Genomic DNA, 13,707 nt, shown 5'->3' on the forward strand with positions numbered 1-13,707 from the left:
AGGAGGAGGAGGAGGAGGAGGAGGAGGAGGAGGAGGAGGAGGAGGAGAAGAAGAAAAGAAGGAGAAGAAGAAGAAGAAAAGAAGAAGAAGAAAAGAAGAAGGAGAAGGAGAAGGAGAAGGAGAAGAAGAAGAAGAAGAAAGAGACCAGGAAGTTTGCACGGTAAGCTTTTCATAGATTACCCACATAACACTTCACAGTTATCACAATTGTCTGCTTACAGCTCTCTGTCTGGTACAAGGACTCTGTCTATTACAAGAGATGTTCAGTAAATGTCTCTAATGAATAAGTTACCAAATGAATGAGAGCTGTTTCCAAGTACACCATTACTATTTACCCAAATAGGAATTCAGCTTGTCTTGGTGTTTGTGCGTACACAAAGAGAAAATAAGGTAAGTCTTTTGGAAAGTCACCTTACTACCCATTTTGGATCTAAGACGGTGAAACCAGTTTTTAAAACGAGACCACGGATCTTCCAAATGCATGTAAGTGTATATATCTATATAGCTATACATAAATACACATATGCTCATACACACACACACACACAAGGAGGAGTGCAGGCATCTGTAAGACTATAGCTTGGAGTAAGATGACCTTCGATGCTTAAAGGTAATGAGAAACTGACACAATTTACATGCAGTAGCATCAAGAGAGTTTGTACTCATGTTTTCAGATAGATAAAACAGCAATAAAATTTTTCTAACATCCTAAGAAATTTTGACTTTAGCTCCTGCCTTTTGTTCCATTCAGATTTTCTCCTTGTTTCTATAATCTTCCACATGTTTCTCACACCATTAAGTGATTTTGTTACTGTGGAAACCACAGAGTCTGCATAAAGCTCAAGTATCATGTCAACTTAGAAAGTGATTCGAAATGTGTCCCATGGCCTGATAAAAAGCACTTGGAAGAATATTGTGATGTGTCTATATGAACACATATCTGGGAATAATACACCTTTTAAAAATACAGGTGGGCATATGGGTGGGCACACATGATTAATGAAGAATTCACTTACAGATACTGCTCCAAATGAAGATAAAGCTTGGTTAGGAAATGACAGGTTTATAAAATCATGGTAATTATGAGTTAGAGCATGTAGAGTTTATCCTTCACATGCAAACTTTTCCTTGTTTGTGAAGCACTTAAATCCTAGCTTTCCAAAAGAGCTTACCTAGAAATATTTAAAAACAGCACAGTGAAACATCTAAGGAGAAAATTTTAGGTGACTTTCTGCCTGGAGGGGAAAGATAAAGAAGCTCTCCTCTTGGGGTGGTTTCTAGGCCTCTGGATCCTTAATTCTCCAACTGGAGATCTTGTTCTCATTTCCTAGGCTAAGTCCTGCCTTCAGACTAATACATATGTTTCTGATGTCATCATCTGGCCTTGAGTCTGTACATGATTCAGTGGCAGTGGAATCTCCCCTAATACTCTGAAATCACTTATTACACTGATAACAGTGGGTGGGGGTAGGGGGGACATGGAGGAGACTGGGAACCCACGACCAGAAATCTCCCAAGGCTGTCTATTTGAGGACAAGCCACAAATCTGTGAGAGCTGTCAGACAACAAAGAAAGTAAGTGGCATGAAGGCGAGCTCTGCTCCCTCCTCCTCAGCCGCCCTTCCTTCCGCCAGATCACTCCCAAGCGAGTCATCGCACCAACACTCCAGAGAACATTCTTGTTGGGTAATAAGAAAGCATAATTATATACTTCAGAGCTGTTGAGGTTTTCTTCTAGTTTCAAAACAATGAACATCCTGTGGAAAGATAGCGCCACTTGTGAATAAGCTGAGATTCTTTCCCCTGAACAACACACAGACAGTGGTTTGGAGGAAAAACCAGAGGACGGCCCTATTTAATGATTTTATTCCTTGGATAACCTAACCGCATTGTTCTGTGGTACTCCCAGGAACAAGCTTCCGAAAGCATAATTATAAGTGTAATATCTTCAAAACTAAATATTGCTTTCTCTCCCTCTGTCTCTTTCTCTCTCTGCACACATGAGGACACACACACACACACACTGAATAGGCCATCTAGTGCTGAGAGAAATGGAGTTGTTTCTCAGTTCACAGCAGGCAAAATTCGAAACTGACTTCCGCAACGTGTTATTGGTTTAGTCACATATTCCTATTTCTCACCCCAAGCGTGATGAATGAAGATGTAGAAGGATTTCAAGTGTCTCCATCAGCAACATGGTGGTCTTTCTGGATTTGGAATCAGAGTGAAGCTCCATGAATGTGCAGAATTATGGGCTTTCCAGAGGCAACCATTGGTTCCTGTGATTATCATCCCAACATTCCTCAGAGTCCCGCAGAAAGTCATACGAAACAGTTGTTGCTGGAGCTGAAGAAAATAACATTTACCATTTCAAAAATGCCAATCCTTTCAGTGCTCCTGTTTACTAATTATTGTCCATATGACTTCACAGGTGAGGAGACAGAGACCCAAAAAATGCTCTAGGCATTCCTATCTCAGTCTTTGTTCAGACTGAACTTCCAGAGCCCAGACGCTTCGCTTATAGCTAAATCAGGCCGTCCTTCAGAGAAGGTTGAGTTGCTTCTAAACCATCATGTAAGTGTGGTTCCTTGAACCACAGCCCACTAAACTCTCATTTCCACTCAGATGGCCTCAGCAAAACATGCTTCCAAATAAAAACATCACACTGGTGATTTTATAAGGCTTGGGTCAAGTTCTTTGGACCACATGGACCCTGTCACGTGGAAATGAAAATTGTCAATAGCTGTCAGAAAATAACATCCCACAAGAGGAAGCAAAGTATCCTGGAGCTCACACAACCACTAGCAACTGCCTGACTCTAGATCACAGACTCATGGAGATTCTGAGGCAGACACTGGGGATTTGATTCGTTTTACTTTGGTGATGGTTTGGGACATATGATTTTCCTTCCTGAAAATCCGTTTTCTGGCAGTAAAAACCAAACCGAGGGGAATGAGTCATTTTTCCTCACCCAACTTTGGGTGCTGCTTTTTAACCAACTGGGAAATTTTGGAAAATCCAGTTTTTATGAGTGTGCAAGTGTGTACATGAGTATGCATGTGCATGTGTGGACGGGAAAGAGGGAGGGACGGAGAGAGACTGATTATGGGAAGGAGTAGGGAACGGAGAAAAATATATTTATCTGAGAGCCAATTTCTATCTGATAATTCATATTCTTAGCCTGTGGCCTTGAAGATGACTGTCATTTTATTGGCACAAATGACTTGCTATGCAGTTTGCTGAGTAAGTGTTTTTTGTTGTTGTTATTTTTTTTTCTTTTCTTTTGAGTAGGAAAAAAATCTCAGCCATATGGGGAAAATGCCTTGGCAGATGGAGCACATCTATTCCAGACCCCAGGTCCTTCACGGCCAAGAATCTCACTCTCCTTTGTGTTAGGCCCATTCACTGATGGTGAAACAAACGCCAAGAGTGTCCCAATATCACTGCTGAGGATTTCTGAAAGGAAGAGAAATCTGGGCCGTTGCAGAGAACTCACTTGAAACAAAACCTCTAACCTGCTTGGCCTCAAGGTTAAGAGGGTTCTTTACCCAGATAAGCAGTAACCAAGGCTGGGCCCTGTACAAAGTGGCACTTCGTCTCCCTTGATCTGAGCGTGCTCTGAGCTCCAGCAATACAGGAATTAAGAGAGGTTGTTTGTGATTAAACTCCTCACACGATGAACCTCACTCTTGAAACCTGAAGAGAGACTGAAACAGTGGTACTAGATTCATAGGTAACCAAGCATTTTCATTTTGTCCCAAGAGCAGAACATGAGTTTATCTGGGAAGTCTTTTGACGGAATATTTTGATGGGGGTGAGAAACTTACTTGTTTGCTCTTCAGCATCCAAGTCTCAATTTTCACAAACACTCAATTAACATGCACATATATGCAGATTCTGTTGCATGTTTTGGATCACGTAGATAGCCACTTTTAGGAGACAAAGACATAAAAGACTCCTCTCCAGAGCTGATAATCTAGCAAAGGTAGAGTTGATACATGTGAATGGAAAACAAAAAATACAAGGGTAACCACTGTGAGGTGTCATAACTCATCAGGGTGGAAGCAAATAAAATGTTTTTTGATGTGTTTATTCATACAACAAATATTAATTTGGCACCTACTATGTGTCAGGCACTGTTCAAGGTTCTAGGAATAAAGCAGAGACCATAATAGATTTAAAAAAAAAATCCCTGTCTGCAGATTATTAGACCCTAATGAAAAGAGTCTAACGTAGGAATGGAAAACCAAATACCACGTGTTCTCACTTGTAAGTGGGAACTACATGATAAGAGCTTATGACGCAAAGAAGGAAATAACAGACACTGGAGTCTAGATGAAGGAGAGAAGCAGAAAAAGAACTACTGGTACTAGGCTTAATAGCTGGGTGAGGAAATAATCTGTACAACAAACCCCTGTGATGTGTGTTTACCTATGTAACAAACCTTCACACGTACCCCCAAGCCTAAAATAAAAGTTAAAAAAAAAAAAAGAAAAATTGTGTAAAGCACATTTATCTTTAAAAAAGGAGTTAGGCAGTAAAATATAAAAAATACATTGAGATGCATTATATCATATGAAGGTAAGTGATAGGAGCAAAACGAAACAGAAAGGGCAATGGACATTGCCTAGTGTGTGTAAGGGAAGGAAGGGGCTTGGAATTAAATGGGGTGGGGTTGGGGAAGCTTTGCTGAGAAGGTGAGAGTTGAGCAAAAATCCGAAGGCAGCAAAGGAGGGAGCCTTGGTCAAACAGGGGAGGGGGAAAGGGCATTGTAGGCAGAGAGTTCAGCAAGTGCAAATGCCTCCCGACAGAAGTATCCCTGACCTCTGTGTTTCAAGCAAAGCAAACCACGAGGAAACTGTAAGAGAAGAGATCAGAGAAGCATGGGCTGAGCAAGGTATGAGCCAGATTACGGGGTTCATTTAAGTCATGTTAGGGATTTCTGGCCTTTACTCTGAGACAGGGAGCCAGCAGACGGTTTGCTTTGCTTTGTTTGCTACTCACTAGCTTGGACAAATCAATTAACCTCTCTGAGCCTCAGTTTCCTCACATGTCCATTGGAAACAGTAATAGAATACCTATTCCAAGCATGTTCTAAGCATGTTCATTATGGTAAAATATACATAACATAAAATGCATCAGTTGAACAATTTTAAGTGTACAATTCACCACTATCCTCTCCAGAATTTTTTCATTATTCCAAACAAATATTATTCCTTCTCTTCCAGCACCTGGTAATCACTATTCTACTTTCTGTCTGTGAGAATTTGACTACTGTAAGTACCTCATTTAAGTATAATCATACAATATTTGACATTTTGTGTCTGGCTTATTTCACTTAGCAAAATGTCTTCAAGTTTCATCCAATTTGTAGCATATATAAAAATGTCATTTTTAAAGGCTGAATGACACTCTATCGTACGTATAGACCACATTTTGTTCATGTATTCGTCCATCAACATTTGAGTTGTTTCTACTTTTTGGCTATTATGAAGAATGCTGCTTTAACATGGGTGTACAAATACATTCCAGTCCACTTTCAATTCTTTAGATATATACCCAGAGATGGAATTGCTCTACATTCTCACCAACACTTGTTACTTTCTGATTTTTGATAATAGCCATCCTAATGGATGTGAAGTGATACTTTACTGTAGTTTGGACTTGTATTTCCCTAATGATTAGTAATATGAAATGTCTTTTCACATGCTTACTGGCCATTTGTATATCTTCCTTGAAGAAATATTGCTTCAAGTCCTTTGCCCATGTTTTAATTGGGTTGTTTGGTTTTCTGTTGTTGTTGTTATTGTTGAGTTGTAGGAGTTCTTTATATATTCTTGACATCAAATCAATAACATTCTCTTCCGTTCTGTGGGTTGACTTTTCACTCTTTTAGCAGTGTCCCTTGATGCACAAAGATTTTTAATTTTGATAAAGTCCAGTTTACCTATTTTTTTGGTTACCTATGCTTTTGATGTCAAGAAATCACTGCCAAATCTAATATCAAGAAGTTTTCCCCCATGTTTTCTTCTAAGAGTTTTAGAGTTTTATCTCTTATGCTTAAGTCTGATCCATTTTGAATTAATTTTTTATATGGTATGAGTGACAGTCATTGGAGGGTTTCAAATAGAGGAGAAACATGATCTGACTTTTATTTTTAAAAGATCACTCTGGCAGCTGTGTCAGGACCAAACTATTAACAACTGTGCTTTTGTTACCATTGGCAAATCCGTACAGACCTGCAGCAACCTCAAGTTTTGCCTCCTCAGAAGAAAGAATTTACTGAGGGCGACAAGGCAGAAGGAGAGACTGAGGCAAGTTTTAGAGCAGGAGTGAAAATTTATTCAAAAGTTTAGAGCAAGAACAAAAGGAAGTAAAGCATACTTAGAAGAGGGCCAAGCAGGCAGCTTGAGAGAATCAAGTGCACGACTTGACCTTTTGACTTGGGGTTTTATATGTTGGCATACTTCCGGGATCTTGTGTTCCCTCTCCCCTGATTCTTCCCTTGGAGTGGGCTGTCCGCATGTGCAGTGGCCTGCCAGCACTTGGGAGCATGCGCAGTATGTTTACTCAAGTTGTACGCATGCTCACTTAAGGCATTCTTCTCTTATCAGTTGAATGTCCCTAGAAGGTCATGTACCAGTTAAACTTTTCCATTTTGGTTTTTAGTGCGCATGCTTGAGCCTACTACCCCAACTCCTGAGATTTTATCAGAGAGCTCCTGATCACCAGTTTTAGATGTTGCTGTTTATTGGGAGACTGCCTTTCCCTGGTGCTGGCTGCAACCAATTATTATTTTAGAGAGACAGTTAACAGCTGCCTGACGGTTGCCCGACACTCTTGGTGTGTGTGTGAGAGTGTGTGCATGTGTGTGTGTGTGTGTGTGTCGGGGCAGGGGGCACCCTTTCTGGCCCTGCTCATATCTGACTAGCTACCTACTGTAATACTTTCACATACCAAAAAATGGATTCAAAAACCTCATCTCAGTCTGAATGTATGAATTTTCTCTTTGTTCAGCAACTATCTTGATACTACTTTTGCATGAATGTGTGCATGCCTCCTTCCCTTCAAACACACTGAATCCATCAAATGAGAAATAAAAAACTAAATACAATCCTTTACATTAATATTATGCTTTTATTATTATTCATGTCTTGAATATGTATTTAACAAGCATCTGTTAGGTATCTACTCTGAACCAGGCACTTTCCCAGGCCATGAAGATGCCGTGGTGAGAAAGACAAACTCTGTCCTCATGGAGCATACATTCTGATCATGTTTTAAAAAACTGACCTAACAGATAAATGGTCCTCATATACAATGATTACAAATAGAATGGCTAAGATGAACTATTGAAAAAAACTAAACTATCAGACTTACTATTCTCAATCATAACCAAAGAGTCTATTGAGACATCCAAACCAATTAATGACAAAACAATTGGTAAAAAAGATTCATAGAAAACTATGTTGCTTAAACAAAGATGTTAATTATTTCTGTGACCAGAGTCAGCAAACTGTGATCCAGAAATTCATTTAGTCCTACTTTGTTTTAAATTCATAACCTACTACATGCCAGGCACTTTTCTGGGAGCTGAATAAGCAAGCCTATAGAATGAGCTGATGTTGGTCAGGAAAGCAGGGGCCAGATCATGGAGAGCTATCCAGGCCACTGAGAAGAGTGTGCCTGCTGGAACGTGGGCCAGGGATTATTGCAATTGTGTTCTACAGAATAGAGGGGCAGTTCTCAACCCAGATGCACGTTATAACTACCTAGGAGATATTTTTTTAAATGCTAATGCCTGGGTCCTAGCCTCAGAGATTTAAATTTAATTGGTCTGGGGTGGGGCCAAAACATCAATATCTTTTAAAAACTCCCAAGGCATTCTAAAATGCAGCTTGAGGCATTCTTCCCTTACCAGTTGAATGGGCTGAGAACCATTGCTGTGGAAATTTGTGGCTGAATTTACCTATTCATCCATGTATCGAAGTAGCCCAGAGTAACTATTGCTTCTGAAAATAACTTAATTTTTTTTCTTATACCCAAGGCAACATCTGCTTATTGTAAACATAGAAAAGAGAAACGTCACCTGAAATCCCACTTCCCAGAGATTTCTGCTATCAACATTTTGGTGTATTTTATTACTGGGCACACGTTTGTGCTCCTTTTCCCCAAAATGGAATCAAGCTTTTCTTGTCATCTAATAATGTTCTGTAAAGAACTATTCAGTGTCACAACTGAGGACTATTTTGACCTTGCCCATAGATATGTCTCAGCTCTTCTCATGCAGAAATGGCATGGTTCTGTTCTGGTGGCAGAAGAGAACACGTGTGTTTGTGTGGCTTTTAATTTTCATTAAAAGGGTCTTAGTCTTACTGCCTACCTGACTGACTATCCAATCACATTTCTCTGCCTTTCATCAATGACAGAGGGTATCCATACTTAGGGGTTTGCCTTGAACTCTACTTTCTTATACTTTTCAAAAGCCTGATTGCTAGAGATAGTGTCTACAGAGGATTGCCTGAAGGACACAAATCTATTTATTCCTGTATGTATTCTAAAGTCTATCCTTGCAGCATGCCACATCTCAGAGGATTGCATACACATAGCACACAATTTAACTCCTTGTAAAAATGCTTTTACAGGATTGAACTTCAGCTGTACATCATCAGCCTATATTGAAAAGCATCATAGGAAACAGTTCTCTGAAGTTTATTATTCTATCCATGACAAAAGGAGATGCATTATTGTGGTAGACATCACTTACTTACACCACTTAGGATCCGCTTTATGAGAATCCACAAAAGTGCTCAGGAAAGGAACCACAGTTTTTATCTATTTCCTCCATCTCGTGGACCTCACTACTCTTAATTATTTGTTTCCATCTTTCCTTTGGCTGCTAGGAAACTCGGTAAAGTGATAGCCCCCAACTAGCAATTATGCCTAACCATGGTATGCATTTATGCATTTCCTCTTAACCCCAGCTTTATGATATCTCTACCATCATTTTCCCTTCACCCATTTTCCCTTCAACTATATATTAATTTTAACTTTTTAAGTTGGATATATTTTTTAAGTCTTTGTGGGAGGGTGGAAGATGGAAGAAGTAAACAAGAAAGGTGGGAAGGGAAGAAGATATCAAAAGAAATAACAGAGAATGAGAAGTGTGAGAGGGAGAGAAGAGGCAAGTAGGCAGAAAGACAAGAAAAGGCAGCCTAGAAAAATGGGGCAAACATTTGTGCTGCAGGAGTCTTAAGGAGGAAGAGATTCGTCTGTGTCTGACTGTGCTGGTCCGGTGAAGACCTGAAGGGGCTAAGGATAATTGCGAGCTCTCACAGACAGCCCACCTTTGTGGGGTTATCTGCCAGGTACCTTAAGTGCATTATCTCATTTAATCCTGATAGCAAAGCTTTGAGGAAAGCGCTATCAATATATCCATTTCTCAGATAAAAAAAAAAAAAAAAAAAAAAACCCAGAAATGATTTGCCCAAATTCACACTGGGAGTGATGAACCTGGTTTTCAATCCAGATCTGTTTGCTCTACACTATAGCCTGTGGTTGAAGGTTAATCTGGTTCTTTTAAAATAAGCCTTTAAAAAACTTTTAGAGAACTCAAAACTCCAGTGGAAAGATATTTCCTTATATTAGCAATATCTTACCTTACCATCATCTTTGTGTGTGTGTGCGCGCGTGTGTGTGTGCACACAGACGCACACAATAAAGGATGACTTTCCCTTTCATCCATCTATTTCCATCCCCCAAATAGATGTAATCTTATTGAAAATGAGAGCAGGAATGGGGTGGGGGAAATAGTACAGACTGGCTGGCAGGAAGAGCAAGGAGGAAAGCCAAAAGGACAAAGGGAAAGCTGACAAGACAGAAGGAAAAGAGTGAAGGATGGGAGAGCAGACGGGAAGAGGGTCTTGCAAAGAACTGAAAACTTGACTGAAGGCCAGGGAAAAAACAAAGACAGTCTTGGCAGGAAGCCTGGCATAAGAAGTGGCAAACTACAGCTAAAATAACAAGGAGGTGCTCAGATAAAGATAAAGTTCTAAGGAGAGAAAGAGAGAAGGTTTTCTCAACCTCTCCTTTCTACCTCTGGGTCCACAACACTGGACAAGAGACAGACAAAGCGAAGGGAAGAACCCAGTGCCTCCCCTAAGCCCTCAACCCTCCAGTCAAAACCCAATTCTTCTAATTCAAAAATCAGAGATTGAACTATTTGTCTCATTTTTAGTAAAGATAATTTTTTATCTCCAATTTTGCAATTGTTTTATTAAATCTTAATTTCTCAATAGCTCTAAGATCCCGGTAAAACGCAGTATTTTTTTAAATCTCTAAATCCCTGAGAAAGCTTTATACTAGTGGCACAGATGAAGATGGACTTAGGGACTTTCGGGTGCCAGTGGACAGCTGCACTGGGCGAAGCAGGACTCTCTTCACGAATGCAGCAACACTGAGCCCGTTGCTTGGTGGTTCCATTAGCAGTAAAGTAAAATCTCATCATTTTCCTATGGGTAGGAAAATATCATCTCTATTTCAACTGGGTCTTTTTAAAAAAAATTATCCCAGTCACTGCACATGTGGTCATAGAGTCAAAAGATTCCATTTAGGAAAGCACCCCAAAGCCCAGCATCCGTACCCTGAATGAATATAATGACAGTTCTTTCTTCCTCCCTCCAATGTTTCATTCTGAAATTTTTCAAACCTACAGAAAGGTTGCAAGAAAAGTACCATGAATATATATACTCCATTCATCTAGACTGGCTTTTTGTTCATATTTTGCCACATTTATGTCTTCTGTGTGTGTGTGTGTGTGTGTGATACATACACATACATACATATACACATTCATTATTTGCTGAATCTTTGAAACTTTACAGAGTTATCTGCAGATATTATAACCCTTCACCCCAAATACTTCAGCATACATCTCCTTAGGACAAAGGCACCTTCTTTCATAACCACAGTATAATCATATTCATAAAATTTCACAACTGATATAATACTATTATCTAATATACAGTCTACATTCAAATTTATCTCAATGATGTCTGTTACAGCTAAATTCCCCCAATCTAGGATCTTAACAAGGAGCATCATTGTATTTGATTGTTATGTCTCTCTAGCTTCCTTTAGTTTAGAAGAGCCTCTCCTCTTTTTGCCTTTTTTTTTTTTTTAAATATTTATGACATCAACATTGTTTAAAAGTCCAGGCCAGTTGTTTATTTTGCAGAATGCCCTCAATTTAGATTTCCCTGGTTGTTCATTCATGATTAAATTCATGCTAAACAATAGAAATATTATTAGGTTACATCATATAAAACTGTCATTTTTGTAAACCAAAGTCAGTCAAATATCAGCAACTTCATTGATTGAAATTAATACACCGAGGGTGTGTGTCCTTCCTATTACACCCCACCTGGGACACATGATGCTTGTTTGTGCCATAACTGGTGATGTTAAGTTTGATCGTGTATTTAGGGGATGTCCCCTAAATTTCTCCATTGCAAAAGTAACTTATTCTCTTCGTAATTAATATGAAATCCGTGGGGGATACTTTGAGACTGTGTAAGTATTCTGTTCCTCCGCAGTCTTTCATCTCTGTATTTTATTACACACTGATGATTTTCACCTGAATCCATTGCTATGTCAGATTTAAAGTGATAATCTTCTGTTTCTATAATTGTTCCATGTTCACTAGCTGGCATCTTTCTACCTCCCCACTGTTTGTAAACTTTTTTAGTCAGTAAAGATTCATGGATTCTTTTTTTAAATTTAGTATGTTATAATTCATTCCTGCCATTATTAATTATAATTTGTTCCTACTAAAAGTGTTTCTTTTTAAAAATTACCAAGTCATTCTTGCCTTTCTAATGCCAGTACATTTTCCCCTTTCAATGTATGTTACCTGCTTTGCCAGGTCTAAATCTGCATCTCCTGAGAGGCAGTTCCAGAATTGCTCATTTATAATCCTGCATATATTTTATATTCTCCTTATCCTCTTCCCAAAACATCTTCTTTAAAGAAATCCATTTATAGTTATTCTATATATTGTTAGGAAGTTTCCTTCCTCCCTTCATCTCTCCTTCTGTCTTTCTTCTCTCATTCTTCCTTCTCTTCTTTCTTCTCTCTCTCTCTCTCTCTCCCCCCCCTCCTCACTCTCTTTTCCAGATCTAAGTTCTTGCTTTGTCTCCCAGGCTGGACTGTAGAGGCACAATCATAGCTCATTGCCATGTCAACATCCTAGGCTCAAGCAATCCTCCCACCTCAGCCCCCTGAGCATCTGGGACTACAGGTGTTCACCACCATTCCTGGCTAATTTTAAATTGTTTGTTTTGTTTTTGTAGATATGAAGTCTTGCTACGTTGCCGAGGGTAGTCTCAAACTCTTGGGCTCAAACAATCCTTCTGCCTCAGCCTTCCAAAGTGCTGGGATTACAGGAGTGAGCCACCACACCTGGCCCTCTTTCATTCTTGCTTGCTTTTTCTTCCTTCCTTCCTACCTTCCTTTCTTTCTTGTCCCAAATATGTTTTAGAGTAGCTGCTAGGCCAGACTAGCAGCTGGACCCAGTGGAGTCCCTGAACTTAGTCTAATAAGAAACAAGTATATAATATACATAGCTATAATTCAAGATAAGAAAGTAATAAAGTGGTTAAAACACTTTAAAAAGGAAGACTTGTATAATGAGTAAAATCTGGACATGTGGTAGTTTGGAAGACAATAAAAGTTTAAAAATGAACACTATTCTAATTTAGTCTCAAATAAAGTTCAGTTTTTCATCTAATGTTGCAAGTTAACCAGGATTACCCATATCGCACATATGGGAGACACTGTACATGTAAATGCCACATTTAATTTCCAATGCACAAAAGTCTATTACTATAATTTATCCCTTCCATATAAGACCTAAAACATTGTGTCTGATGACATAAAGACTAACAACAACAACAAAAAAATCAAACTGGTTAATTTATTCTGACCTAGCTTCCAATTCACTAATTCTTTCTTTATCTTTGTCTGCTGTTTTTAGTCCATACAATGGGCTTTAAACTTCAATTGTTGTTTCTCTAGAAGTTCTATTTTGTTCTTTTTCAAAACTGTTTATCTATTTTTAAAATTTTTTGTTTTTAGAAAAAACTATTACAAAATTCATATGGAACCAAAAAAGATCCCAAATACCCAAAGCAATCCTAAGTTAAAAAAAAAAAAAAAAAAAAAAAAAAAAAAGCTGAAGGCATCACATTACCCAACTTCAAACTATGCTATAAGGTTACAGTAATGAAAACAGCATGGTACTGGTACAAAAACAGAAACACAGACCAATGGAACAGAATAGAGAACCCAGAAACAAAGCCACACACCTACAGCCATCTGATCTTCAACAAAATCAACAAAAATAAGCAATGGGGAAAAGACTCCTTATTCAATAAATGTTGCTGGGATAGCTGGCTAGTCATATGTAGGAAAATGAAACTGGACTCCTACCTTTCACCACATATAAAAATTAACTCAAGATATATTAAATATTTGAATGTAAGACCTCAAACCATAAGAATCCTAGAAAAAAATCTAGGAAATACCATTCTGAATATCAGTCTTGGGAAAGAATTTGTGACTAAGTCCTCAAAAGCAATTGCAACAAAAACAAAAATTGACAATTGGGACCTAATTAAACTAAAGATCTTCTGAAGAGCAAAATAAACCA

At 38.7% G+C, this 13,707-nt stretch overlaps 1 protein-coding gene across 1 annotated transcript in view; it reads right to left on the minus strand.

Annotated features, from left to right (window-relative positions):
• Nucleotides 1-1,973: 1,973 nt before the first annotated feature.
• Nucleotides 1,974-13,707, minus strand: part of LOC111547271 (translation initiation factor IF-2) — a 101,497-nt gene continuing 89,763 nt past the window's right edge. Inside the window, exon 5 of the mRNA XM_023218983.2 lies at nucleotides 1,974-2,345. The gene's annotated coding sequence lies outside the window, so the exon portion shown is untranslated. The remainder of the gene's footprint in view (nucleotides 2,346-13,707) is intronic.

This window comes from Piliocolobus tephrosceles, chromosome 5, assembly GCF_002776525.5.
Source record: "Piliocolobus tephrosceles isolate RC106 chromosome 5, ASM277652v3, whole genome shotgun sequence".
Taxonomy (NCBI): Eukaryota; Metazoa; Chordata; class Mammalia; order Primates; family Cercopithecidae; genus Piliocolobus; species Piliocolobus tephrosceles.